At 42.6% G+C, this 24,764-nt stretch overlaps 1 protein-coding gene across 1 annotated transcript in view; it reads right to left on the reverse strand.

Moving 5' to 3' along the window:
- The window catches only part of ZNF804A (zinc finger protein 804A), a 204,301-nt gene that overhangs the window by 43,560 nt on the left and 135,977 nt on the right, over nt 1-24,764 (reverse strand). The gene's annotated exons all lie outside the window — the stretch shown is intronic.

Below are 24,764 nucleotides of genomic sequence, written 5' to 3' on the forward strand. Positions count from 1 at the left end.
GTCCCTCAGACCTTGTGGGGGGGCCAGACTAGATTTTTTTGGGGAAATGAACAAATTCCTATACCCCACAAATAACCCAGAGATGCATTTTAAATAAAAGCACACATTCGACTCATGTAAAAACACCAGGCAGGACCCACAAATAACCCAGAGATGCATTTTAAATAAAAGGACACATTCTATTCATGTAAAAACATGCTGATTCCTGGACCGTCCCTGGGCTGGATTTAAGAAGGCGATTGGGCCGGAGCCGGCCCCTGGGCCTTAGTTTGCCTACCCATGGTATAAAGTGTTCCTTGGCTTTCTCCCTTTACATGCCACATTTAACTTTTCCTAAATTTAGAGCTGAAGAATTGATGCTTTTGAATTCTGGTGCTGGAGGAGACTCTTGAGAGTCCCATGGACTGCAAGAAGATCAAACCTCTCCATTCTTAAGGAAATCAGCCCAGAGTGCTCACTGGAAGGACAGATCCTGAAGCTGAGGCTCCAATACTTTGGCCACCTCATGAGAAGAGAAGACTCCCTGGAAAAGACCCTGATGTTGGGAAAGATGGGGGGCACAAGGAGAAGGGGATGACAGAGGACAAGATGGTTGGATAGTATTCTCGAAGCTACTAACATGAATTTGACCAAACTACAGAAGGCAGTGGAAGAAAGGAGTGCCTGGCGTGCTCTGGTCCATGGGGTCACAAAGAGTCGGACACGACTAAACAACTAAACAACAACAACAAGGCAATGGCGATACATGCACTGATTGGATGCAAATGCTGGGCAGCACCTGACTTACACTGAGACAGACCATTGGTCCATCAAGCTCAAGGCTGTCAATACTGATGGGCAGTGTGGCTCTCCAGGCTTTCAAATACATTCCCCAGCCCTTCCTACTGGCAATTGACAGTTCTTAGACAGGCTACTATGTATCGATCTATTAAGTCCCCATTTTCTTCCCATCTCAAAGGACCCTCACAGCCCTCTCTTTGCATAGCTAGCCTAAATCCCGAATAAATGTGAGGATTCCTACTCAAGCAAAACCTCTGAGGAATGTTGAGGATCCCTTAAGAAGAAGAAGAGTTTGGATTTGATATCCCGCCTTTCACTCCCCTTCAGGAGTCTCAAAGCAGCTAACATTCTCCTTTCCCTTCCTCCCCCACAACAAACACTCTGTGAGGTGAGTGGGGCTGAGAGACTTCAGAGAAGTGTGACTGGCCCAAGGTCACCCAGCAGCTGCATGTGGAGGAGCGGAGATGCGAACCCGGTTCACCAGATTACGAGACTACCACTCTTAACCACTACACCACACTGGCTCACTGACTAAGACTAGCAGTGCATCTTAGGGGGGGTTTCTGCATCTTCTGGCCAATTTTGCCTAAATTGAAATTCAGAGTGCATCTCAGGTGTGAGATGTGAGGAGCTACACAGGAATCCTAAAGCATTTTGATAAGACTGTTGAAATCCCTAGAAACCGTTCTCCATATTTCTCAGTGACGAGTGGCTGTTTTTGTCTTCCTTCTGGCATAAAGTATAGGAGGGGTCATGGCTCCTCATGCAGGAAGTCCCAGATTCAGTCCCTGGAACCTCTTCTCGAAACCTCTTCCATCCATCAGACAGGATGGAAGGACCTTGAACTGAGTTCCAAGAGAGCTGCTACCAGACAGAGAAGACAAGAATGGGCTCCATGGACAAAACTGACCTAGTAGGTGATAATTTCATCTGTTCCTAAATACTTATTTTCAGTGCTGAACATTGCCGTCTCCCACAAACAGTGATCGCTGCCTTCTGCAATGTGTTTTGTAATATATTCCCCATTTTCTTCACAGGCAACTGTACACACACACACACATACACACCTAAATGCACACCATAACTGTGCAGCTGGAAAATTGTCCTGAAGCAAAACCTGAAACTGATGTATGTCAATGGAAAAACCAGTCCAGTCATTTTAAGGTAAAGGTAAAGGTACCCCTGCCCGTACAGGCCAGTCTTGACAGACTCTGGGGTTGTGCGCCCATCTCACTCAAGATGCCGGGGGCCAGCGCTGTCCGGAGACACTTCCGGGTCACGTGGCCAGCGTGACAAAGCTGCATCTGGCGAGCCAGCGCAGCACACAGAAACGCCGTTTACCTTCCCGCCAGTAAGCGGTCCCTATTTATCTACTTGCACCCGGGGGTGCTTTCGAACTGCTAGGTTGGCAGGCGCTGGGACCGAGCAGCGGGAGCGCACCCCGCCACGGGGATTCGAACCACCGACCTTTCGATCGGCAAGCCCTAGGCGCTGAGGCTTTTACCCACAGCACCACCCGCGCCACTAAATCCTTCCATGCTTGTGATGGAATGGCTGCTTTACTACAGTCTTCTGTGTGTTCTACATGAGTCAAGTATTTGCTACTGCAAAATGACTTTTTTTAGAAAGGGAAAAAGGAGTCCCATAAAATCGCTTGATTAAGTTTTTAAATGTTAGGCAAGCAGTTTTGCATGGAGATATGGTTATATTTATTATTTATGATGCTCTTCTGGTACTTTAAAACGGAAGAGCTAAATCAAAGGGATAATATTATTGCATATGAGCGTGCAAATACCAGATGATATCAACGAGCTCTTGCAGACCTTTCCTCGCTCTTATCATTTCACAGAATATGACCAGGATTTCGCAAAACACATTACTATTATTTACTAAGCATATTTGCCTTATGGATGAATAAAATTGGGCATTCTAGTGTCTTCTGGTTTGATATAAGTTACCTTAAACTGTGGGAGAACAATATAGTTAGTCAAAAATTAACCTCAGCAGGTTCACGAGACAGTCTACTGGTTATGACTTGCAGAGGATTTGTACTGCATTGTGATAAAGAAGCAGCATTATTGACTGTGGTATTAATGGAACCTCCTGGATGTCCTCAATGATATCAGCAACAGTAGATAAAACACTCAAAAAGACAGCTTGCCCACCACAACTGATCTTTCTCCGTATTGTGTAGCCTCGGGTTGTAGGTGTTTGGGGACATACAAATAGGATCTGCAAAATGTTGCACTGTGGTGGGTTCCTGTTCAGAGTTTCAGTCAGCTCACCAACCATGCCCATTTCCAGAATACTGCATTCCACTCCATTCCACTCCATTCTCTCCCTCCCCACACATACAGACAGGTTTCACTTTCCTCTGCTGTCAGTCAGCTAGCATTCCATGCCAGCTGAACATGCTTAGATATCAATCAGCTGTGGGGAATCACAATCAGTTGTGTACAGCTGAAAGTCCTTGCACAGGGCTTCTGCTGACAGGGCTCGTTAGGCGAATCCTAATGAATTCTGTGGGTTTCTGTGAGCCAAGTGGATCCTCCCGCTTGTCTGTGGGTTGTGGCATTTTAGTTACACAAGGATCCACGCTCCAAGAATGAGCTCGCCATTGGTTTCCAAACAGGAATATTTCTCAGTCCTTGGAAAAGGCATTTTTAGAACCTGGGGTCTATCACTGAGCTACAGCTCTCTCCCAAACAGAGGAACAGAATGTGACTATGCAAAGTCTGTGCATGGGGCCAGTCCTATTAGGAGGAACCTTAGAGTGCATGGGCTTTTAGCTCCAGCGCCCCTGGAAACCACTGCCTTAATGCCATGTCCAAATGGCCATTTGAGGAAATATTTGTAGAGCAAATCAACTCTGTTATATATTCTCATCCTGTTGGTCATGTTCCATCCAGCCAAACCTAAGCATTTGGAACTACCATTTATTTAAATGGCAGAATTATGCACAAATATAACTGTCTCATTCAAATCAGGGAGACTTAGAGTTAGCTTTGGAAGAATTATGGGCACTTTAATTTATATATATATATATTTTTGCAAATCGGTATCTTACTTCCCCAAATTATATCTTTTCGCCACCTACTCCCCCAATTTGTGCCTATTTAAAGAAGCCACATTTCCCCTTGGCTTCTTTTTTTTCACTTTAATTAGTATTTTCTACAAGTGAAATGAAAAAAAATGGCAATCATGACAGAGCTTGTCAAACATTATTATGTATACTTAAGTCATTTATTTTTCATTCCCCCTGAGATTCATTACAATCTACAAACTGATTTCCTTTCAAATACATATCTTTTAAGCTGGGTTTTTTGTTTTTTAAAAATAATTAAATACAAATCAGTGGCGGCAGAAAGTGCATCTTACTTATTCGTCCTGTTGAGATGTTCCAGAAATGTACCCTGAATGAAAGTAAATACCTATTATGAATAAAACACTTTAGAATTTAAAATTATATGTATTCAAACAGATGCTGGTTGAAATCCAAAGAGAAGGCTTAGTGATTCTCCACCCCCTTCTGTAGAGATGTTTCTCTAAAACCCATTGCTCTACCTCAGTTTCCATTTGACAATAGCTCTCCAATCTATTAAGCCTTTTAATGGAAATTTACCATCTTTCTTCTGTCCTGTTATTTCCCTAGGAAATCTCACCACTAGTCCTGCTTTATGCATGATGAAGTTATATGCTATAAGTACTTAAAGATCAAGTCACCAAAAAGATGCCTCCCAATTGGGCAGGTCTCAAATAATTGTACAGAGACTTGCTTCTATCTGCTGCTTTGCCTTCTTTTCTTTCTTTTTTCTCCTAAGCACAAGAGGGAAGTTCAAAAACACACTTCAAGAAGCATATTTTAGTTTATTGCCCATGAGTCCTAACATCCTTCCTCCCTTGTTGTGAAGAATACATTTTCTTTCAAATAAATTTGGTTATTCTGTGGAGAACAAGTTCAAGATGAATTTTAAGTTCATTGATTACTCCAAAAAGTCCCTCAGGTGCAAATGAGGCCTTCCGTGGGCACACCAGTATGAGTCTAGTGCACGTGTACATGTCTTTTTGCATACAGCATCGTCTTCTGTTTCTCCTGGAGAGAACTTTGGACTCCCCTCACAGTCAGGTACAGAGGGAGGCTGTTTTAGGGTTCTCACAAAACTCAGCTGGGCATACAAGAGTTCTCAAGTGTCCAATCATAATGACTCTAAGCCAGTCCACACATCCAAACACAGGCCCTAAGCTCCAATACAAAAACCCAACAGATGCATGAAATGTACTTGAGAAATTTTACTAGTCTTTTCTCAACACTTTTGGCTTGCCACAAAAACTCTCAGATGGGAAAGTTACACAAGTTACAAACACACACACACACACACAAACACACACCACTTAAAGGCTTATGGAATTCCCATGAGACTTCATCCTCCTCCTGACTAGACTTCTGAAGTATTTTTGGCCTAGGTAGTGACTTCTCAGATTTTAAATACTCCATTGCCCTTGGCTGCAAGAGCTGAACTCTGCCAGATACTCCTGATAATATATTTGACAGTAAATAACTTAGTTATATCAAATACCCCAACTGTTTTCTAGGGTTGTGAAAAAATGTTATGTTTCTAGAATAAGTTAGGGTTGCCATATTTGAAAAATATTTTGGCTCCACCTACTGTTGTCTTCCATGCTTTCCATGGAAGCCACCACTGACAGCTTCAGATATCCCTACTGTAATAAAACATTGATCCTGCAAGTGTTGCTCTCTGGGCGTAAAAATACAATAATAACATGAAACATAGCTAGCAATTTGTTGCCTTTCATGACACTCAATATCAGCTGTCTGGGGCAGCTGGCTCCCTTTCCTCAATGATAGGGCTGGCCCTAACTGTTTTTATTTTCCTAGGTTCCCTAAAATGTGGAGAGGCAAACCGATGCTTTGCATCAAGCCAATTTTGTGACTTATAAAATGTGTTTCTCCTTTTTTATTTGTATTTATGGCTATACTGAATAAACAGTTTTTATTTCTCAAAATCTCAGACTGCTTTTACAATCTGTGTACTGAGTTTTACAAGGATTTTTATATCTGACTGGAAAAGCAGCGCGTTCGGGGAGGGATAGCCAGTGAAACTTTTTAGCCATTGAGACCACCGAAGGCTTCAATCTGACGAATTCCCCCCCCCCCCACACAGTCTGACAGCCAGATTACTTCCTAAAGGCAGTTCCTTAGTAGCGAGCTGTGATTCACAAGATCTGAAGCAAACGAGTTAATGATTTAATCTATGAAATGGCTGAATCTGTGAAAATGTTAAAAGTTCTCTCCAAAGGTCACTTTATCGAAAACACCGAGGGCTGATATACGTGATGTCTTGGTGAGATGGGTTGAGCTTTCAAATGTGGGTAATGCTTGTAGATGCATAAGTAAAAGGACATGTTTAGGATTCTACATGGTTTTGTACAAAGAATGCTTCCATCCAAATTCCTCCCCCATGCCAGAATTGTATGCCCAATAAAGGAATTCTAGCTTGCCATTTTTTAAGACCAGGATTACCTTTGCTCACATTACTTTTTCAGTCCCTGCTGACAAAGTCAGTATATGAATTATGATTGCCAAAGGAATTAGTGCCCTGATATCACCCACGGTGACCTGGAATGTGAGTGAGGGTTATAGAGATTGCCTGAGGTCACTATTGAGAGGTGCTCAATCAAAACAGTCACATGGTGAGATCCCGCCCCCCAACCTGATTGGTTTCTTGCCAGGGTGGCGGGTCCCAAGGTCCCATGGAAATAATCATGCCCATGTGGTCAATTCCCCACTGGTGTGGGATTATAATACAGAGAAGCATTTTAAAGTGCCCTTCTCTCTATGTGTATCTGGTGTGTAAAAATGGCCAAGTGTGAAGAAAGAGAAATTGGCGAGAGAGATTTCATTTTTCAGTGGGATCCTAACACCCCACTGAAAAGTTTGTGCTCCTCTTTAAAGTCTCTGACAACCAAATTGACATGCACAGAAGCTGGTCTGAGCTTGACTCACCACTGTTCAGCCCACGTAATTGGCAGATCACAACATGGCTGAGATTCAATTTCAGTGCAAGCCAGTCTTGAATGGCAGCCGTCCCACAGTGGAGTTCTAGGATTTTAGTTGCAATATTTATCTTGCAAGATATATCTGAAATCTCAAAGTGCCCTTTGAATAGTTTCACACAAAGCAAGAAGGAATCGATTTAATTTGGTCTAAAATTATCACTGTTTCCATGGGCAGCTCCTTAATTAAAATAGCATTTTCTTGACTGCCTACTGATCATATTCCTGTTGGCTTTTTTTCATCATGGCAGATATGAAAAACATGCTCACCGTGAGCATTTCGTGTTAGCACTCTGACTCAGCAGTTTATCCCATGGCGTCTTTAATTTGTTACAAACTAAATCTTCTTACGAACAACAGCAAGAACTAAAGGTCAGACAGAAAATCAATGCTGACATCTCTGGCTGCCCTGCAGAACCTTGCTTCTTCACTGGCTTAATTCTTTTTCAATGCTTGATTCGTTTAGACTCCAAGCCCTCATCAGTCCCAGCAAGAATGGCCAGTGGTCAAGGATAATGACAGCTGTAGCCCAGCAAAAACTAGAGGGCCACAGGTTGGCCACCCTGCTATAAGAGGTGTCTAATCTGCATGTCCACAGCTTTGTAGGAAAAATACACTCTTCCTTTAGTGAACCATGAAGAAGTTTCAAAAAACGAAAACAAGAACCATCATCATCACCATCACCATCATCATTATTATTGATATTTAATAGGTGTAAATTCAAGACAATGTAGTGATCTGTAGGAGCCTCCTTGAGAAATTGCATGAAAGATCTATTGAAAAACAGGAAAACAACTTCCTCTTTTAGAGCTTCCCTTAGGATTCCTTAGAAACCTCTCCTCCACCCCATAGTGCAGGAACCTAAACATCTGCCTAAATATTGTGCTAGATGCAGCCAAGCCACCTCTCAGGTGGACACAATTGTATTATAAGAGAACAAGAGAAGCATTCATGGTGAGTTCCAGCACCATGTTTTCTAGAAAAATAGCCCTCCACGTGTTATATCACAGACCAGCCAAATATTACTGCACTTGCCCTAGGATTAGCAATTTCAAAAACTCTTAGCCTTTCCTACCTCACAGGGTTGTTGGGAGGATCAAATGGGGGAGGAGGAGGAGAACCACATGCACTACCTTGAGCTCCTTGGAAGATAAAGGTGGTATATAAATGTAAGAAATTAAATGACAGGAAGCAGGAGTTTCAGCTGCTGATACAGTCAACCAGTTCCTCCTGTGTTGCGTCTAGTGCTTTACCATGGCACCACCTGAGCATCCTTGAAGTTGCTTGGGGTAGACCTGGCTTGTGTGGAGTCATCTGGTCTTCACAGAGTGCCCTACTAAGGCTCCTTCTACCACCTCTGACTATCATGATCACGGGCAAAGCTAGCATTCCTGTTTACAGTACAATATTGCAGAGAAGAACGTGCCAGTATTCAGGTGATTGTTGTCACCACCCTTTATTGGGGGTTAAAGCTTTGCTTTTATTTTAAATGGCACCTTGTAGTACAAAATTTACCAAATATGAGTCTTTCATTGCTGACCTTTCATGTTCAATCTTAAAGGTAATGAGAATGGTGCACTAAAATAGAGATTCATTTACCTTTCAGGAAGCTTTCCTGCAACATTTCCTCTCCCAAATTGGTTAAATATTTGCAAGCAGGCACATTCTGCCTTTTCCAATAAACAAAACACTTCCCTCCCCTGGCAATTTCATTTCTGGTTCTAATCAATTTGTTTATGGCACCATAACTGCCGCCATAACCCACCCCCTAAGGACACACACACAGAAAGAGGACAAGGCGGGGTGCAATAATTATTCTTACACAGTACAGTTAAAGCGCAGGCTGTGAAAGAGCGTACACACTAAATTAAAATTAGAGACAGGAAGGTATTAGGGCAAGGAGATGTAAATTGTTTTAATGTGCATCTAAGTAGCTGTTAGAAGCTAAAAATCATTTCCCACAAAACTGTCTGTGGTCGTATTGTAAGACCTGAAAAGCGACTTACCAAAAAAGGTGATTTTTTTTTAAGGGCTGAAATAAAACAGTCTTCTCTTAAGATAAAATATATGCTTCTAAATCTCTCTTTAGGCATCCCCTAGCCTTGTTCAGGAAAGATGTGTGGAGAGCTAGCTCCACCTCATATTTCCTCATCACTCCATGCAAGTTGGAGGGCAGCTGTCTGAAGCAAGCAGTTTTCTGTACGCATAGATCACCATGAAGCTGCCTGCTTCAGAAGATGGTCCTCCAACATATGGAAGATGATTGAACCGGCGACAAGGGGTGGAGCTAGCACACTTATTCCTCCACCTTGGGTTCATTGACATTCCTAAAGAGTGCCTAAGGAGATCTTAAATCCATGCAAGTATTATTTGTCCACTTGTCCTCTTAAATCAATGTGCAGAAAGTGTTCCTACCTATTACTCAAAGGTGTACCAGTATAATCCCTCTAGAATGTGGGAGGGCAACACATTTATGAGCTAGAAGCGGTTGCTCCAATAGGTGCAAACTTAGGTACCAAGATACCCTCAGCTGCTGTAAATACAGAGAGATGTCAAACTGAAGGTTATGTCCCACTGCCAGTATGTTGTAAGCTTAATATTATGTACGGCCAGCACTAGCCAACAACACATCTTCAGGCAGATTCATTAAATTATTCATTGCCAAGCCACAATGTAGCTTTAAGGGGTGCAGTTTGTACAACAGAAGATATTCTGTCAAGTCACCAGAGTCCAAAAAGGAAGCAAATTTAAGAGCCAGTCGGACAAAGTCTTTTTGATACCCACCCAATTCTGTCCAAGAATTTATAAATTCAACCAGGCACCAACCATTGAGTTCTGCCTCTGTCAAGCCCCTTCCCTCAAGGCTGAGATAAGCAGTCTAGAACACTTAATTTCAGTGTAAAATAAAATTTTGAGCTCTAGTATGGAATTCTAAAGTAATTTCCCTTTTGCCCAATCAAACAGATAGAAATGGTCTATTTTTCAAAAATTTCATGAGGCTAAGAGAAGAAAGCAGCTCTGCTGTGGTCAAGAATTTCTCTCTTTTTTAGGAACTAAAAACTTAACTCATAGAAACATGACTGATCAGGCCTGAAAACTGACATGTAAAAGTACCATACAGTGGTACCTTGGTTTGCAACCGTTTTGGATTACAACCGTTTTGGATTGCAACCACGTCAAACCCTGAAGTGTGTGCCCCTTTTTTCGGATTACAACCAATTTTTGGGGGGGAGGCCCCATTGGCGGAAGCGCGCCTTGGGTTACAACCTGTTTTGGTTTACAACCGGACCTCCGGAACGGATTATGGTTGCAAACCAAGGTATCCCTGTACTTGTTATTTTCCATTCTGATTTGAGGTGGAGTTGAGTGCCCTGTATCCTTTCACGTCATTATATTCTGCCTCATTAAGCACTCTGCTTTCTTAGCTTTCACATTCACAAGATGGGCATTGCAAAGCAGAGTTTGAGTCTAAGATACAGAGTCACTTTAGCGAGTTCACCCAGTCTCTTTATGGACTATCAATGAGTACTAAATTGTTTCCATCGGTGTAGCAATTCATCACTTCCCTACACATTTTTGTCTTAATGTTGTTCCTCTGTGGAACCAGCAGCCTACCAAGAGGAGCTGCTGACAATAACAAACACACATAGCAAGACTTTAATAATGGAGGTGCTCTCTACATCTTTTTTTCTGAATGGTCTCTGTGCACATGGTGCATTTTAAGTGGCCAGTCAGCTGAGTTATCAGCTTTCTTACAGGAATCCTTTGAGCCCCAAAGGAGACATTTGGTTAATGTGTATCATTGACAGACAGACTACATCTTTATAACATTCATGTTTTCAAGTTGCATGGTCAATATTCTGATATTATTATTATTAATAATTATAATAATTATAAATAATAAATTAAAGCAATTGACTTGGTGTGTACTGGTGGAAAATTACTGATGTACTCATGTACACACAGAGAACTAAAAGAAATCAAAAATAATAATAATAATTTATTATTTATACCCCGCCCATCTGCATGGGTTTCCCCATCCTCTCTGGGTGGCTTCCAACAGAATATTAAAATACAATTACCTATTAAACATTAAAAGCTTCCCTAAACAGGGTTGCCTTCAGATGTCTTCTAAAAGTCTGGTAGTTGTTTTCCTCTTTGACATCTGGTGGGAGGGTATTCCACAGGGTGGGTGCCACTACCGAGAAGGCCCTCTGCCTGGTTCCCTGTAGCTTGGCTTCTCGCAGCAGGGGAACCACCAGAAGGCCCTCAGAGCTGAACCTCAGTGTGGAAACCCACAAGCAGGACTTGAGCACAAGAGCTTCCCTCTTGTGGTTTCCAGCAACTGGTATTCAGGAGCAGTCTGCCTCTAGGTGTTGAGGTAGTGCATTGCCTTCATGGTCCGAGGAGCAAGAGATTTTGCTTGCTTTAGGAATATGTGTACTCCCCTGAGACTCCCCCACTCCCCATTCATTGCTCAATGCTACCATACAAAAATAATTTCCCTTTCAGACTAGTGAAGTTGGGAGAGGGAGGATAATGAAATGTTCCCCCTATAGCCACATATCTGCTGGTGGAATGCTCTACCCAGGCAGGCACTCTTGGATCAATCTTTATCCAGTTTTAGGAATCAGGCAAACAACTGCATGGAGCAGGTGCCTGGAGCCACAAGAGCAGGATTTAACTCACACACTCAGCAGCCGACAAGATCTCATGTGAGCTTGCCCCAGTTACATGACTGAGGTCCAGTTACAAGATCTGCCTATCAGTGAACAGATAAATAATGATGTTAGCACTGGCCTTCAAACAGTTTACTATCCAATCCCCACCGACTAGTTTTTAATCTTACACATACCAGTCGGGTGATTAAGAACACTAGCTTTGCACACTTCACAAGTTTAAGACTGCACTCGTTTATATTCATTTACCTTAATTTCCCCAGATAAACACAATATAAATGTCATTATTGGAACTGCAGAGCCATGTCAACATGCATTTTGTTGTTGTTTTTTCTTCTTTGTGTTTCTGGAAACTCTCAGAAATTCCTATCCGGTGTCATAATTTATGTTCCAAAATGGGCAAATGGCTAGGCAGGTATCTCTCCAGTTAGTCATTATTCAAAGCCTATGATTTGATTCTACAAATTATATTTATTTTAGTCAACTGCTCTTGCTATTGGGGTTTTATTTATTGATTAATCTATGGCATGTGCGCATTGCCTTTTGATGTGGGTGGGGGAAACCTCTGAGAATAACTTGTGTATTAACAGGTTCCCCCCCTCCCTCTCTCTCTTCCCCCTTCCACCTCCCCACTCTCTGAAAAGTGGTGAGCAATTAAAGCAGGCTGCTATCTTTGGAGTATCTAAACTTTGAGACTTGATGGCATAATGATTTTAATAACTACTTTAAATGTAACATGTTGACAAGTTGACACCTGAGGTTTGTGTCCTGCAATCTTATTTTTCCAGCATCCTATTGTTATGCTGGAGGAGTAGCAATATGGTTAGAGATGTTTTAAAAGTCATTTCTTGTTCCTTCTTGTTGTTTATAATTATTCAGTATTCCTCCCCCTGCCTTTTTCCATTTGAAACTCTAAAGATGTATGAAGCACCCAAAGCTTATATTTTTATACTAATATGGTGGCTGCTTCCCTTCCCCTCAGTTCTCACAATTCTGTTAATGATCGAAACGACCCTATGCAGCATCCAATACAAAGCCACCTGCAGAGCTTTGTGTCTACTTTGTAACAGGCTCCCCTACCCTGAAATAGCAGAACTATTACATAGCGAGGATTAAGACCCATATTTTATGTTGACAATGTAGAGCAGACAATACTGAACTAGAAAGCCACTGTCCTATGTTCCTATATTCCTGCAGTTTAGGGAAGAAAACAGTCATTTACTCAAATGCCAATCCTGGAGTCGAGAGTAAAGAAAGACTCTCCTCCCTGAAAGAGAGGGGAGTGGTTGTGGGCGGGAGCCCGAGCACCGCCCAGCAGGGGGCATTGCCCCCTGCCTCCAGCTCACCTGGCTGGCACTCACGCCCCCCCGATGGCCACCCAACCAGGTGCCGTGGAGGGGGCGTGTTCAGCAGCCTTTTGCTGCAGTGCCAGCCTCTCCCTGGCCTCATTCCTCATCAGCGTCCCATCGCAAGTCACCCACCCTCCACTCCCTTTTAGTTAGGGCTTAGGTCATTGGCCTTGCTATGGACCTTAGGTTGGTCGCCCTGGTTGCCCGGGGGGCCTGGTAGGAGTTTTTCCATTTGGCATTAGGCTTTTTGGTTTTTGGTTTTTTCGCCTACCTCGTAGCAATCGTCACAACTTTTGTGGTATTGGTGGGTAGGTTAGGCATTGGAATAATGTGTTGTGTGTCGAAGTGCTAGGTGTGGCCATCGCCTATGCCTTCAATTTTTAGGGGTATTCCGTTAAAGGAATCTGGCGGTCGTGTATTCTGTCCGATGCCTGCTTGGCGGGAGGCCATGGCACGACCCTCGGTGACAGCAGGGGTGAGCCTATAGTTGGATTAGCATCAACAGGCTCCACCTACTGGTGAATAAACCCACTTGTTTCGATCCAATGCCTAAGCCAATACCTTTTCATTGCTGTAATCAATAAAGTTGTGGCCTTTTCTAGCCCATCAACCTTATATCACTTGTCCTTGTGTCTTCATTTCACTTCGCGGGGGTCGGGTCCTCGAACCACAAGTTGTTGTTATTGTTTTCTTGGGTAACGAAAGTACATACGGTGTCCCTGTTTTCAGTTCGAAGAGTCCTTCATACAGGCCTGTTACATTCAGTGTGAGACATTATTGTTATAGACAGTATAGGGTTGGGGAGAGAGTGGGAGCAAAAGGGAAAAGGGGGCAGGGCCATCTTACCCATAGCCGCTAGGGGTGCAGGGCACCCAGGTGCCGGGCTCTCAGGGGCGCCAGGCCAAGAGTCTGGGTCCCAAGAGTTGAGTCCGGGGAAGAGCCCGCCCGTCGGTCAGAGCACCACGGTGCACTCTTCTGTTGCGGGCGGCTCTGCGCCACGAGTTTGGGGGCAACCGAGCCAGTGAGACGCTGAAGCGGCTGGCTGGCTCCGCCCTCCTGCACACCTGGGATTTGGCAATGGGGGGGGGGGCTGGGCAGATCTTTGCACCCTGGCACCGCATATGCTTAATACAGCCCTGATAGGGGGAGATAGTAAACATTCATTCTTTTGCATATTGTGTGAGCACTGTTTTGTGCTACTGTCATGTAAGTAGGTATCATATTTTTGTTGGCGGAGTGAGAGACTAAAGGGCCAAGGGCATGGTTGTTGTCATTGGTTGGTTGCAGTGTGCTTTGTTTGTGTGTGTGCAAGAAGGACTGTTGTTGGGTCAAACTAGCCATACTGATATATATGCCTTGGGGGGAGGGGGGTAGGTCATTGTCTTGTTGGCCTCTGTATGTAATGAAGGGAAGCCACAATGGGGTGAAGGCCTTCTCCTTTGTTTGTAACCATGCTAATTTCAGTTTTTAGGTTAGCTTCTCTAGTAGGGTGGTTTCCCACACAGTTTGGGACCAGTGGTCCATGTTGACTCCTGATATCTTGTTATGATGGTCCTAGTTGCTGAGAGTAAGTGGCTTATGAGTTCTTTGTGAGCTCCTTGTTTCTTTTCCTTGATGGCCAATGTATGGATTGAGGAATGTCACAGAGAGATATGACGGAGGGGGTTGCGACGCTCATTAGCATCTGAAAGCAATGCAAAATATTACAAGTATCCAAGGTATGAATGGAAAGCTCAGATCATCGGTAAAGGCTGCATTTCATCTGAATAAGTAATCTAGCTACAGCACTTTGAAGTAATTGCACTCCATTTAGACCAGCATATTTCAGTTCAATAGCAAAGCATAGTAATTAAGACTATAGCATTGATCAGTGTCTCTGAAAGGTTTCAAACATATCAGGCCCAATTTTACAAACAGCTTACTGCCAAAAATCAATGAGATCACTCCGATGAGTGGCATTACTTAAGAGTGAAAGTGTTTGTAAGATCGGATTTGTAGCCAGGATCCAGGCTTCCAGGCCAGTGCACATGTTTCTCATTATAATATAACAGATTGCAGCTCATGATGATTGCAAATTGTTATTGCACCAATATGTACCAAGCATACTGCACTGGATTAAAATGCTATAGAACTTCATTTCACTATACTGAAAGAATAAGATGTTTGCAGTTTGAGCAAGCCCCTATCTAGTGTACAAGATAAATAAGGAACAAAGGCAATACTGCTTTGTACTGTGGTTTAAATATATAAAAGGGGGGTGAGGTGGGGACAAAGAAAATCATTATGGGGAAAAACAACTCTGCCAATTAGTGTGTGTCCATCAATAAAAGCTTGCGTATCCAAATCAAATTTAAGACAACAGCCACGTTGAGCAGTTTCTTCCACACCATTTGTCCGGAGAGGTAAATGGCATATTCTTCCTGGTCGATTTTAATTTACTTCTAAAGAATTTGCTCAAGTCACTACTGAGAGGTATGCCTGCCTTATAGGTAAAGGTTCATTACCTCTCAGTACCTCACACAAGGGTCAACCCTAGAGTAGAGTTATCTCTCATCTAAATATCTCCAGCCAGAGCAACCAAGTGGCACATTTATAGCTAAAAAATGTCACCCAGGATGAATTTTTGAGGTGGGGTTGTTGGTGCCTTATTCCCCTCAGAGAGCTAAAATTCCCAGAGTACCTTGGGAAGATGGATTGATTATTTAACCACTCTGAGAACTGTAGCTTTCTGCAGGGAATAGGGGTCTCCTAACAGCTCTAAGCACCATTAACTAACCACACCTCCCAGAATTCTTTGCAGGAAGCCATGACAGTTTAAAGTGGCACGATGCTACTCAAATATATAGTGCAGGTGGGGATATCATCTGCATATCTATTTATGCCTGTTTGCTCAATATAAACAAACAACACCCCATTCCCAGTCCAAAATGAATAAATAAATCCAAAAATAATATTGCAAACCAGAAAAAAGGCATTCTTTACACATATGTGGTTAGCCTGCAAAATCTATCAGTCACATCTGATTTAAAATTAGGGATTAAATAAAAGCTTCAGTGTTCCTTTTCACCTCTCCACAATGTATTTGCTTAGTCTTTTTTTAAAAAGTCTGAAGTTAAAAAAAAAAACACCCCGAGTAAAGATATTCCATTTGCTTCTGCTGATTAATGTATTAAGAATTCATGTTTTAAAAGCAAGCTCTGTACAAGAACAGTATCTGGAAGGGGGCTTCAATTTTTGTGTGCCCGCTTAAATGCCTTAATTGCAAATTGCCGTTCTGGGGAACTAATCACTTTGAATATTTTCAAATGTGAATGTTTAAATAATAGCCTCAAATTGCTTCCTGTTTATGTATCCTTTTCATGTCTGAGGCCAATCTTGTATGAGGCATAGGCAGCCTAGCAATGGCTCAAGATTTGTATTTTCCCAAAGCAGTTATCTCTGGCTTATATCCCACCATGATTTGTCATCTGCTGAATGTGTCATCAGCTGACCAACCAAATATTACTTACTTTACTTACTTGCCCCTCCCCAAAAGATCCCAGGGTAGGTTATAGCAACTTCAAAATGCCGTATTAAAACCAGTGTAAAACAAATCACAGTCATGAGAACAGGTGGGTCAAAGGCCAAGGGAAATGGGTGCCTCTTCATAACACATACAGTGAAGGTACCATATGCATCGATCCAAGGAGGGAATTCAATCATTTGCTGGACAACTTAGGGGCTGCCACAAGGGAAGGCCATGTCCTGGTTCCCCACCACTTCTGAGGGTGGTAGAACTACCAAGAGCTGAGCTTAACCGTCAAGAGGTTATCTAAAGATGGAGGCAGTCTTGCAGGATTTGGAGCCTAAGTCATTTAGGTCTTTAAACACTGATGTGAGCACCTAGAAATTGCACCTAGATACACACTGGCAACCACTTATCAGTGCCTGCCGCAGAACTTCCTTTCCCTGGCCCAAATCATACCCCTGCCCACATTTCCCCTCACCTTGCTACTAGTCATGATGGCTCCATTACCTTCAGTGCCAGAGGCAATGTGTGTCTACGAACCTGTTACTGGGGAACTCACGTGTTCATGTTCTGCTTGTGGACTTCTCATAGGCACTTGGTTTCCACTGCGCCACTCCTGCTCTGTTGCTAAAGGAGCCGAGCCGAGCCTGTTATTCATGCAGTTCACTCCCCAAGTGAGAAAACTGAGTCTGCAAGTGAGGGGTGGGGTGGGGCAGAGAGAGATATGGATCTCCTCTTTAGCATATGCACTGCTGGGGTGCAAAGATCTGCCCAGGACCCCCAAATTTAGTGCTGCCCATGTCTACACCCAAGATATACTTCTCCGTGGCTGCAGGCAAGGCCACGGCGTCAGCGTCGGCATCCTGCTCTTCCGAGTCTCGCTGCCGTTGCCCCTCAAGAACCGGGCACCTGAGATCCACAAAGGCACACAGCTTCACATCCAGGCACTTTTAAAAGCTCCCCAGAAGGAGGAAGGAGAAGAAGAGGGATGCAGCAGCCGTGCTGACCGCGGGCGAGAGAGCAACACCTCTCCATGAAGGGCGGGACTCCGGGGAGGAGAAAGCGGCCAGGGTGGAGGTGGTGGCAGCAGCCGGCTTTAAATGTCAGCTTGATCAAAATTATTTATCATTTCATAACAGATAGATAGTTAAGAGCTTAGGCGGCTTCAGTGGCAGGTGCCTGGTGTCCCCCAGAATTTGGCACCCGGGTGCCCTGCACCCCTTGTGCCCGCGGGGAAAGATGGCCCTGCATCTCCTTGCAATTGATGGCGGCCCGTCCTTGGCGACAAGACTGTAGTCCAACCCTCTGATTCTCCCTCTGCTCCACCGATTGGCCAGCTCCTCTGATACAATGGGAACCTCACTCTGCAGAGGCGGAGCAGAGACAGGCACTTCTGCCTGCCTGGCTGGGATGTCTGGCTGCCCTGGGGCAACCCCTGGCCTCCAAGGCTAGGGCTATCTCCAACCCTCATCTCAGGGTTCTATTCTTCTATATTCTGGCACTCACGCACCATCCTGCTTGGCACCACAGGCCTATGACAATGCTGGACTAGATGGGTACTGAATGGTACTGAATGAATGGAAGTTCCAGTCACATGATTATCATATTAGAATATTTGTCCTTTGTTATATGTAATGGAAAATTCACCAAATGCCACTTGGTGACTGTGTATGGGTACAATGATATCACATGATGATGACATGGTAGTGGTAACAGAATTTTTACTGCAGTGATGTGGGGGGAGGTGACAGGAGGAAACTTTTTTTTTTAGATACAGCTGTGTGAGTTGAGATGTGACTGGTTAGCAGAATAGGCTTTCCTTATTTATAAGCTTTGGGGTTTAGGAACCAGTTTAGTTTTCATGCTCTGCTTAATAAACTCAAGATGAAATGGGAGGAGGATGGAAGGGAAAGAGAATGGAATTCACAGCTGAACTGGAACACAACAAAGAGGATACGATTGAGGAATGTACATCTCTGTCTGAGATCACCAGGAGCCTTTAAACAAAGCTACACATGGTGAGAAGCCTCTAGGGGACTGTAGTGGCTAGCAGTTCTGTCAGTCATCTGGGAAAAGTCCCCTACCAACCCTCTCTCATTATTGACCACTTGCTCACCTTTCATCTTTTACCATAGGGCTCAAGATTGGACTTGAAGTGGCAGAGAAGAACAAAGAAGAGCATGTGAGGGATGTAGGATGGGTTGTGAGAAAGCAGGTGGGTTGCTCTGAATAGGCTGAAAGTGGGGTCTTCCTAGGTGGCTGCAGCAGTTATTAGCTGTCACAGGCACCCGGAGGCTTCTCATCATGTGAAATCTTATTCATTGACTCCTGTATGAACTGGAAAGAATAGCATAAATGAATGAGTGTGCCTTTAATTTTTTCCCCATTGTCTCATTTTTCAACAGAGTCTGAAAATGTAAACTTTGTTCTTTCCTATCCCAGTGACAAGAAGGAATTTCTCATTGAAATTCCTGAAGCAATCAGCAAAATGAAGAGAATGTGTACTATCACCTGTTTGTATTATTATCACCTAAAGAATAACTTTGCAACTTTGCTCCTGGATAAGATTTCTCTCTTTCATAGTTGCAGTGTGATGTTTCCATTCTGTCAGCCTTGCAAAACTGAAAATGACACTCTCTCTCTCTCTCTCTCTCTCTATATATATATATAATGCAATGAGACACAGGGGTATCTTACTTGCCAGCTGACATACAAAAGGAGGAAAAGAAAGGTTTTGTGATCATTTTCTTTCACAAATCACAGCCTACTACCATTTGAATCAAAGGAGCTGAAAGAAATTAGCCACTAGAGGGGGAGATCACCGCAAACATTTACTTAGTTCTGTTAGCATCCAGATGGCGGCACTGGTGCATAGAAGGCACATTTTGAATGCAAGAGTGGAGAATTTTAACGACAAAAAGTCACTTGGGACAGATTTAACAAAGTTTCAAACCTGGTACTAGCTTAATAACATCAATTACAAAAGTGAAAAGAAGGGTTCTCACTTCACCATGAGAGTTGGATTGGGGATTGGGGGGTGGATTTCAAACTTGAAGTCTGTAGGCTGAAAAGATAGATTTAGAGAAGGATGCACATAATTTGTTATCACACGGTGATAAGTTGAACTAACTTCTCAAGCTGAAAGGCATTGTGTCAGATGACATGAAAGTTCTTTCTGTGGTGTTTGATGTGGATTGTCTCATTTCAGACAAGCAAGAAATTACTTGACATTGCAGCTGTGAATATAATACACAAACTCAGCTCAGAATGAAGCAGCATAAGTGGATGCCAATCATTTAAAATTAATATACAGAATTATAGAAAAGCCAACATCTTCTAAGTAAGGATTGTCATATTTAATCGACAGAGGTATTTGCACACTGTGGATTGTGGAGTTCCCCTTTGACCTCTAGGCATTTTCACTTTATCATTACTTTTCAAATAGACATATAATTTTAACATAGTTGTGGTATGTGTGTCTATCTGTCAGTCAGTCAGTCAGTCAGTCAGTTTGTCTATCACCCAACTGCAAATTTGCTGCCTTTTCTCTTGATTGCTACTGTCAGTTACACACAATTCACAATGTCATAAAAAGTTGTGATACTGTTAGATTAAAAAATGCTTAAATTCAGGAAATCTTAACTGTAGACTAGGCATGCCCATAAAATCCCACCTCTTGGTTATGTCAGTCAAACGTTCCTCAAACCTTAACCCATTAATTGCCATTGTTTGATTTATTTCCCCCAAAAGCAAAGGATTTTTTTTCTATCCTTGACTTGCTGTCAAGCTTCTGATTGGCTCATTGAGGCAGGGATTTGGACTTGGGCAGTGACACTGGAGGGGAAGAATTTTAACACCCCTCCCACCCACATATTTCGCCCCAGAAATAAATTTCTGTCCCAAGCTGCTGTTTCCCCTGGAAAGAACACACAAGGTGGAGGTAGGGATGCACACATCAGGCAGGGGATCAGAACCATGACCCCAGTCTAAACTGCCTTTTCTGGCAACTGTTATTAGCACTTCTAATTGATTTTATTTTTAAGGGTAGAAATCTGATCGTGGAACTCCCAATGTCATGTCCAATTTAGTCCCAAGAAACAGAACATATTCACATATTGTATTTGTTCGGCATTTATTTGGTTGGTTAAAAAACAACAACAACTATTGAGGAGAGTACCCATTGATTATTGGTGTTTTGGGGTGCATGTATATACTTTTTCTGTTGTTGAGGTTGCAAAATAATAGCCTTTTCTTTCATGAGATCATTCTGTCATTTTATTTCCATGCAAAAACCAAAAGAGAACAAAAGAAACAAAATTCAATAGCAAATACGACGTCAGCTTTTCATTCTTTTTCGTTTCTGCATGGCTATGGGGAATGATTGTCTCTGCCCCTCAAGTATCTAAATTCCATAGAATCAACAAGCAAATATGAAAAGCCTAAGGAATATGCTTACGCTAATTTAAGACCTTGGGAATTAGGACATTTTTAGCACTAAGTGTTTCGTGAATTTAGCAAATCTCTAGCCAATTGCCTTCCACACTTCCAATCCTTCTCCCTCCAAAGACTGCGTTTTTATTTATTTATTTTCAAAGACCAAAATAGGTTGCTGAAAAAGGCCCCCTGACTTTCATACAGCATAAGAACACAAGACAAGGTATCTGGATCAGGCCAATGGCTCATCCAGTCCAGAATCCTATTCTCACAGTGGTTGACCAGATGCCTGGGATTCTCTGCAACTGGTTTTGAGAGGCATACTGCTTCTGACAGTGGAGGTAGATAGAATCATAGAACTGTCGAGCTGGAAGGGACCCTGAGGATCATCTAGTCCAACCCCCTGCAATGCAGGAATATGCAGTTGTCCCATATGGGGATCAAACCTGCAACCTTGGTGTTATCAAGGCTATGTCAGAGCACACCATTTTACAGGTGCTAGCTCCAGTGTAATAATGTTTCCTGGACTCTTTAATACATGCATCCAAAATTTAATGACCTACTTAAGCAGGGGGGAAATAAAGAAACTGAAAATAAAGGAAACTTTGAGTTTTTCATCTTTTACACACCCACTTGGAAACATGTTGCATTTTCTGAACATTGTGTAGGCTACTGCAAATGGTTGGCGTTACACATACATAATGTACTTCAACATTGTTTTAGTTATTTTTATCAAAATAATTGTTGGCAATTTTTTTTGAGAAGCAGCATATTTAATCTGGATGGACAAAATTAGCATGAAATCTCTCACTCTTTAATGTCACTAGTAGAACATAGCTATTTTTTAAAAGGGGAAAGAAAACGAAATGTAGTGAAACAACTTTCTCGGATGCCTGCCATTTTTAGAGCAACCTCAGGTTTGTTTGCCTTTAATAGAAATAAGAACAGCAACAACAACAACAACAACAACAACAACAACAACAATAATAATAATAATAATATAGGTGATAGCTATAAGTGCAGTCTGTTGCAGCCTAGATTGGTTTGTGCTATCAAATGATGGACATAGAAAAACTGGACTGTAATTTATAGAGGCTAGAGGATGCTATTTACAAATTTTCACAGTGTCAGAAAAGGTTGCTCATTTGGGGGTGGGGGGCTGAAGAAAAAGAGAGAGGGGGTGAGCACTTCCTCTTTCGCTCTCTTGTTGGATGGTACCCACATTCCCTTCATAGAAACATAAGCCTCTTTGTACTCCCACCCACCAGGCAATGTATGTAATGTGTCCTAAAGCAGAGAGTTTGAAGGAATTTGTCAAAACATAGGAGCCACACCATGTTACATTATTTGTAAGGAATGCAATGTGGAAAGGGCCATAGCTCAGAGGCAGAACACATGCTTTGTCTACAAAAATCCCAAAGGGAATCCCCTGCATCTTCAAGAAGGGTTGAGAAAGACACCATCTGAGACCCTAGAAAGCAGCTGCTAGATGGACCGATGAGTGCATTATAGGAATAGATTTGTGAGCACACAGTCTACCATAGACCTCAGCCTGACCCAGCCACTGCATATCAAAAACACATGTCCTGTTTGTCTCTCTTTTCTCCAGTAACAAGTGGTGCCTGAATCAATTCCCCTTGCATATGACCCTTCTAATGCCATTTGGTCATTAGCAGCCAAACTGTGTGTTGGGCACCAGCCTTTGTGTCTTATGATGATGCAGGATTGCTGGATTGCTGTACAGCACATAATAATATGTGAACTATAACAGTAGTTATCTTATATTGCCCTCTGTTGTATTCCCGAGCTCTTTGCATGCATGTCACTCTTTAGAAAAGATAAAATATGAAGGCCGGATCTTCTAAAAGTTAACTTTTGTGCCCTAAAGCAGAGTATTTGTACCATTACTCATCTATTAAGAAATATAGCAACTATGCAAAGGTGTATTTGCCTCAGTATTAGCTTACAGATGGATTTCGACATCCGGATTTGGGGATCAATATTTGAATTGGGATGTAAAAATTCAGAAATAAAAACTTATGGTTTAGAAGACAAAGCCTGTATCTACTTATGCAAATATTCAGTTCAACTGTAGTAATTGGGATATGCAAATTGGCAATCAAATTGATACAGACTTATCTGAGTTTAGGGATGGGTGAAACTGCAAAATATGATATACTATTTCTCCAACAGTTGTTTTCCTGCATCATTTTAAGCAGTGCTTTTTTCTGGGGGGGACACAGGTGTACGCATACCCCTAAACATTTTGTGAATGTTTGGCCTCATTGAGGGGCAGTATTTCAATACGAGTTGGAAAATGAGAGTACCCCTAAACATTTTTTTAAGAAAAAAGCACTGATTTTTATGACATATTGATAACATTTAAAGGACTTCTTTTTAAAACAAAAGTTACACAAACAATGCTTTCTCTATTTAAAAAAACAAAACAAACACCACCAAATTCCTTGGTTTTCCAAATCCAATGAAAAAGCTAAATTGAGCAAAACATGCATTTGATTTTAAAATGGCTGCCTTACAGATTTCTAGAATACTTTTACAACATTCATAAATGAATCATTCAACACTAAGAAGCTGGTTTTCCTTTTTGGATCAGCTAAACCCACTGTGCGAAATTTCCTAAGCCTACAAGTCCCCCACGTTGTCACATGCAGGAAATTATTACAGTACATTTAATATTTGCAGTAGCCATTGATTGGTAATTAAAAAACTATCAGAAGCCTGTCTAATAATCTATTAAAGATGTTGCATGTTCCCCAAACTATCTCTGTTGGTACATCAAATGTTCCTTTTAAGGCACGTGCTACCAGCTCCAGAAGAGGAATACAGTGGTACCTTGGGTTACAGATGCTTCAGATTACAGACGCTTCAGGTTACAGACTCCACTAACCCAGAAATACTACCTTGGGTTAAGAACTTTGCTTCAGGATGAGAACAAAAATCGCATGACGACGGAGCGGGGGCAGTGGGAGGCCCCATTAGCTAAAGTGGTACCTCAGGTTAAGAACAGTTTTAGGTTAAGAACAGACCTCCTTAATGAATTAACCTGAGGTACCACTGTATAGAAGTAGATAATAATTCTTTCAAATTGTAATAGTGGAGAGATGTTTACCATTGCCACTCTTGGAGCTCCAGCTCATGTCACCATCACAGTTTAGAAGCTGCTGCAGCATGGCTCCATCTCACACTGCAACATAAATGTCAGTAGGAACACGTGAACACAGGAAGCCATCTTCTCCTAAATCAGACGACTGGCCCATCTACCTCAGTATTGTCTACTGTAACTCACAGTGGTTCTCTAGGTTTTCAGGCAGGAAACAAACTCAGCCCCACCTGGAGATTCCGGGGATTGAACCTGGGACTTTTTGTATGCAAGGCAAATTCTCTACCTCTGAGCTACAACCCTTCCCCAGTAGCTTTGAGGGCCATTCCCTACCTCCTCCCCCATCAGTGCCATGCCTCCCAGAAGCTAGAGCAGCCATGTTTTGGGACAGAGCCACATTGTGATGAACACACTCTATGAGGTTTTGAACCTCGTTGAAGGAGCCCTGGCAGATCCTTCACCAGAGCATGCCATGTCTGGTGTGGGTTATCCTTCTTTAAGCCTTCCAAGCATGCTATGCCTAGCATAGTTACACCACACTATGCTGAGGACCAGCAGGGAGGAAGAAGAGGTTCCACCATAGTAGTATGGAACCCAACAACAAGTAGTCCTGTTTCAGGAAGTTTTTTTACGTTTGATGACTTACTATGTTTTCATATTTCCTGGAAGCCGCCAAGAGTGGCTTGGGAAACCCAGCCAGATGGACAGGGTATAAATAATAAAATTATAATTAACAGCTGAAGGAGTACAGGATCCCCACCCTTACTTTAGAGAATGCCTAAGTGGATACACTCCCAGTAGGAAGAACTGTCTGCATG

The sequence above is a fragment of the Podarcis raffonei genome, chromosome 1 (assembly GCF_027172205.1).
Source record: "Podarcis raffonei isolate rPodRaf1 chromosome 1, rPodRaf1.pri, whole genome shotgun sequence".
NCBI lineage: Eukaryota > Metazoa > Chordata > Lepidosauria > Squamata > Lacertidae > Podarcis > Podarcis raffonei.